A 6,295-nucleotide genomic window follows, 5' to 3' on the forward strand; every position below is an offset into this window, starting at 1 on the left:
GTGGGGGGGAGGGGGGCGGTGGAAAGGCGAACTCTCCACTCTGTAGGACTCTGTGTGAGATGCTTTCAACAGCAGGCAAACTGTTTCTGCACTTACTGTGCAAAGAAGCACTGAGTGTTTAGAGTACTCAGCCCTCTTAATGCGTTATTATTGTTACTACATTCTTGAGGAGAATGGGGGAAAATGGAACAAAGAATGTTTTTCAAAAGTCAAACCAGTAAAAGGGGAAGATATGCATGTGTGTGTGTGCGTGCGTGTGTGTGTGTGTGTGTGTGTGTGTGTGTGTGTTATGTGTGTGTGAGAGGGTAAACATAACATGAATGTTGACAGTCTCATTCCTTTTGGATTTATGCTTGTATTCTTCATTGTCTCATAAAAGCCATCTGAGCCCAGATGTAATGTTTGTAATATGCTCCGGTGAAATAAATATTTATGTCAATGCAGAAAGAGTGGCTCCACTTCCTTTTGCGTGTTTATTTTTTCTGTGAAAAAGATGATGAAGTTACTTGTTTATAAAATAATTAGATGTCCTAATCCTATAATAGTTGTTCCTAATGTCATTATGATTTGCTTTAAAATAGACAAAGTGATATTTTGGACATACTTTTAGAAAATCTGATTTAAGATGTATTTTATGGGAAAATGTAGATTTAATAATGTATTTGTTCTTTTTTTTAAGCAAAAGTATTGCCAGTTAACCAGTCCCACTTAGACTAAATGTGACTTTAAGAAGATAAGAGTCCTGAGGGCAGGAGGTGCTTTGTTACCCCTGGTGCATTATGAGTGCATTTATGCTGCAAAGGACATCTGTGCATAAAGTGAGCCTCTTTTTGTCAGGAGGTAAGAAGCCTTTTAACAGTAAAGAGCAAAGCTTTAACAGTCCTCCTTGCACCAGAGTTCACAGTACCCATAATGGAGAGGATAGAGTTACTTGCTACTTTAGGCCAAACATAACTTCCAATAATTACCCTACCAATATTTGCATGTCCCTCTCCGTGTTATTGAACACCCTGCTAGGAAACTGAGCAGCCCAGCCCAGGAACTATTTTAAGTTGTTTGCTGATTCCACGGTGGACTGAAACAAGACAATTCTGAACCACATTTCACACCATTATGGTGTTTTTAGGGGCCTCAGGTTTCACTGAAAGCTTGGATTCTGGCCTACTGCCTACAATGCCAACTCTATAGATGGTTTCAATTTGACAGATGGTAATTTTTATGGAAGTAGGATTTTCTAAAATACATTTATGATTTGCAGTGTAATGTAGCCTTCCTGAGTCCTGTCTGTCAGTAGTAAATCCCCCTATCTTTTGATCATTAGAGTTTAATCACTTTGAATTTAAAAGTTTGGAGTTCAGTGTAAGATGCATGACTTGCCCAGGTCTTGTCAAAATGTGATAGTTTGCAAGATACAAATGAACAAAAGAACAGACAATACCCCTTGGACCTAATCAGTGTAATTACAGAATTGCTGGAACACAATGGTGAGATGCATAATTTTCACAGGTTTTGGCAAAATCTGATCAAGACTGGCCAAGAAAACAGATGGATGAACTAATGAAGGAACAAATAAAGAAATGAAAGTTGAGTGATGGTTTGGAGGAAGTTATTTAGGAAATACAGGCAGTGACTAATACTGAAAAGGTTATTTATGATACAGTATAATCTAGAAAACAGGATGAAATGAACTATAATCCATGTTATAAATTTGTGTGATAATATATATACACACACAGCTAAGATGAAGAGCTAAGTTAATTTTCTACTTTAGCCTTTCAGCTTTAATGCTTTTGTTTGGTCACTTTTTCAGTTATATACCCAGGTATAAAAGAAGCAATATTATAGTTAGGTATACATATATTTTTTCATAGTTGGAATGAGAAACATCTTGAACTTGTAAAAATAAAACAAAAGAAAGGAAAAATTGTAATTTGGGCAGTGTGGTGGTTAGCAATGTTGCCTCAAAAGAATAAGGTTCCAGGTTTGAATCCCTGGGGTCTTTCTGTTTGGAGTCTGCGTGTTCTCTCTGTTTGCGTTTGTTTTTTTCTGGGTACTCCAGTTTCATCCCATAGTCCAAAGACATGGTTGGGGTTAGGTTAATTGGTGAGTCTAAATTGTCCGTTGCTGTGAATGTGAGTGTGTGTTTGTCTTTGTGGGTCAGCCGTATGATAGATTGGTGATCTGTTCATGGTGGACCCCACCTCTCATCCACTGTCAGCTGGGATTGGCTCCAGCAACCCACAATCCTGAAGGATAAGTGGTAAATAACCACTAAGTGCCATTTGCATACAAACTGGACACCAAACAACCAAAGTTCAACGGGTCGTCTATCACACTTTTGCCAAACTGCATCTTCACAGTTGCAAGGCTGTAGTTCCTGTAGTATCAGCCACATGATGACAGAACATGACATTTCTGTGTTTCCGCCTTGAGCAATTTTCAAAGTAGTCATCAACACATCAATAACCAGCCTCTGGTAAAAGTACAAATAAGAGGATAGTTCCATTTGCAATGTAATACTTCTGCTCTACTGCAAGATTTTTTTTTTCCTGAATCCTAAATGTTTTTCACACTGTTTGAAAATTTCTGAATGTTGAAGCACTGAGGCCTAGCATGAACAACTAAAGAATTTTTGACAAAAACAGACACTTCTCAGGCCTTTATGTTATCCACTAAATAAATCTATAGTCTGTTAAAGTTATTATCATCTGGAGGGTGTTACATACATTCATTTTGATAGAGTAAACAAAAACTTACACGAAAACTGGTTTGGGAACTTGGTTTGCCTTTCATGGAGAATGCAGCTTCTTCTCACTATAAAAACCTCCCAAACACACTGAGATAAATGATAATCAAAAACGTGCAGCAGAATGGAGACACAAACTAATTACAGATAAATACAAGGTGACTAATCATAACTAATCATAATCCAGTTGTGGTGCATCAGCAGACTCCCTGGTGAGAGCGGGAAGGAGCTGGAGTTGAAGGAAAATAATTTCCCTTAGGCAGTCATGCCATTTGAGTGTGCTCCATTGTTGTGGGTGAGATCCATTAGCCCGCACTCTGGTTTGCCACATCAAAGTAAATTCTCACATATGGATTAAGTGTAAATAGTGTTTTTTTTTTCCTTTAATTCGGTGTGGAATTTAGCAATTTGACTTCTTCAATAAGTTGATTTTGAAAGACATATGAGTGTGCGTGCGTGTGTGTGTGTGTGTGTGTGTGTGTGTGTGTCTGTCTGTGTACAAGTGTGTCCAGCTTATGTATATTTATGTGTGTTGTGTGTGCACGTGTGTGAGTAAACAGCTTAATGGAACCAAGCGGATTTCATAATGGAAAAAACCAACATTAATGTAGCACGAAATACTGTTGTTCTGATGTGGATTACTGAGGTCATTTTAAAGCAAAATCAAACCCGAAATCAACTTAAAGGATAATTCTTTTTTTCAAAATCTGATACTCAGAGGCTTCTCTGGCATTTGATAGGCAGGTGAAAGTGGTACATATGCTACGGTTCTCTCGTTACCACCTCTAAACATCAACCATGGATAACAACTGTGACATGTTTCATAATTCATACTCAAATCATCCTAAAAGACCTTAAATCAAATGCATGACTTAAGCTAAATGAGGATGATGGTTTTGAAGCATTTTACAGTCATCTGAGTATTAGTGCTGACTATATTTTTATGATGTTTACATAGCTATTCCCCCAAAATTCCAGTTTAAAGTAGTTCATAGAACCAGCCAAAAGCTCCCTTTAAATGTCACGTGAAAAAGCAGAATTATCCCTTGAGATTGTTTTATTTATTTATTTATTTCATTATTTTTGTAAATCTGACTATATTGCTTTTGTGTATTTGGAATGATACTCAGCTCCAAGAGTGAGGTTTTAAGGTTCACTTACTAATGTTTCCCAACCAAATACAGTTCGTTACATGGATGGTGGTTACATTTATTCAATAAAAAAAAAAATCAATTTATTCTCCAAACTACACTCTGAAATGTGATACATTAAATTTAATTGAAAGTTTTCTTTTTGTTAATGCCACTGTTTGCTGAGGTACTACTTACCTGCTCATCTAGCCACACCTTAACTGTATCAACTGTGGTTCAGGTCAGAATTATGGGTGGTGTCTTTGACTTGGATCTGAATTTTAGTTGTCATATGAATCAGTTATAGCATCGGCCTTTTATCATCTAAAACGTGGCTGGAGTAAAGAAACTCTTGTCCAAACATGATCCTGAAAAATTATTCATATCTGGAGCAGGTGTGACTGTTTCTAGGTCAGGCTCCGGTCTATCACAGAAAGCTCTTTGGCAACTACAACTTATTCAAATTCAGCCAGAATTTTAATGAAAACATTAACATATTGCTAGTGATTTAGATTTGAAACTTCTGTTGCTGGTCTACAAATCACCTACTAGGCCAATAACACATTTCTATTTCTCAGACCTTGTGTCTTCTTTGTCATGTCAACGCAAAACATGTGGAAGCAGCATTTTGTCACTATGCTACAAACTCCCCAGTGATGTCTGGGATTTCTTTTTTTTTGTTTTTTAATCCTGTGTTTTTATTATTCAATTTCTATGGCATAATAAAACTTGACTTGGTACTATGTATGAAATGGGTAATATATTTTATAAGAAATTGCTTGTCTTTTTCACAGAAGATTTTCAGACTTGTAATAGTAGGAAAAGCATGTTACCAATAACATAAACAATGACTATGTTGTGTTCCAGGGTCCCAGTAGCATGGCACCAGATGGATTTCAATCCATCTGATTTATGTGAAAAAAAAAATGCGAATAAAAAAATCTGAGTTGGAAATGCCTGAAATTCTTTGGGATTAAATTATGATGTACATGAAGCATGTGACCTAAACTTCGCTCAAGCTTCCGCCCCACTACAGAAACAAAAGATAGGAGTGGAAAAATTAGATCAAATTAACAGATGAAAGAAATAGTAAATTCCCATCACATTTTCTACTTTTGACTATTATCCCTCTTCTTCTGCAGTGGTTTAACGGTTGATGTTTCTTTGGAAGATATTCAGGAAATTCGGCTAAAATTGGCGGTAAATTTGGATGGAAAGTAATGAGCCAGCATGAACAATACCAGGACCTGAAAGCCAAAGCAGCTAAATTGTACACAGAAATTCTTCTGCATATTATTTACACCTACAGGCAGGTGTACACCAGGTACCTGGTACCTGATAAGTACCTGCTGAATGTAGGCTCACTATGCAGCCTATTCAAACAGCAATTGCTAAATTACTTGTTTTTGGCCTAGATATCATGTGTTGTAACAGATTTGGAATAATTCAAAAGACAGGTTCAGTATGCTATAACATTCACAAAACATAAAAATATTTGGAGGGCTAGTGTTCGGGAATCAAAATGTGTATCCTTGTACTTTGGGACATGGCTTGTACTTTGGGACATGGCTTGGCATTCCAAACAGATCAGTTTTTCGAGCTTTCCAAAATTTTCATGGCATTAAACTTCCAATTTAACACACAAATGTTTGTTACTCTTCAGGCTTATTCTTCTATTTGAACTGATTTTCGCATGAAAGTCTTATCCTGTACAGCAGCATTGTTTCAGCAACAGCAGCAGGCGCGTGAGGGGCCCTGACTCTGATGATAAGCGCATCAGCCATTACTGGGTCCCTCCTTCAGACCTATTAGGTCTTGCAAGGACTTCAAACACCAATTTGTTCTGCAAATAGCCCATTCAATTTGTGCCTGCCAAAGAGAGACACCTCTCTCCCTCTCTACAGTAATTGAATCTTCAAAGGGACATTTTCCTCTATTTCTGTCAGGTATTAGAGTGATGAATAGCAAATGGTCGTTTGAACAGAAAGAAAGGATACATGTTTATCCATTTTCAGTTAGATGCTCATCATGCACTATGATGATTGCTAAGCTGGAAATTAAATGGCAGCATTGCAGGATCGTCAGTACAGGATTTTCAGTGCTATGGCAGAGAAGTCATGCACTGAAATCAGGCCTATGCAGGAAAGATCAAATTTAGCATTTAGCTAATGGGATTTTGTAGTAATTTCATAATTCAGACAAAGACATCACTGAAATGGTTCATTGGTTAAAAACTATGGACTCAAGGCAGCATTATGACATCACTTTGTGACAGAAGCAGTTTTAAGTGTGTGAACTAGAATTATATAGTTACATATAGTTAAATAATATGAACACAAATATAGCAAGTTGCCACTCTGAAGTACAGATTCAGATGTTTTACAATGAATTTAAGGAGGCGCATAAACTTCAGTATTTT

This window comes from Mastacembelus armatus, chromosome 4 (genome assembly GCF_900324485.2).
Source record: "Mastacembelus armatus chromosome 4, fMasArm1.2, whole genome shotgun sequence".
NCBI classification, from domain to species: domain Eukaryota; kingdom Metazoa; phylum Chordata; class Actinopteri; order Synbranchiformes; family Mastacembelidae; genus Mastacembelus; species Mastacembelus armatus.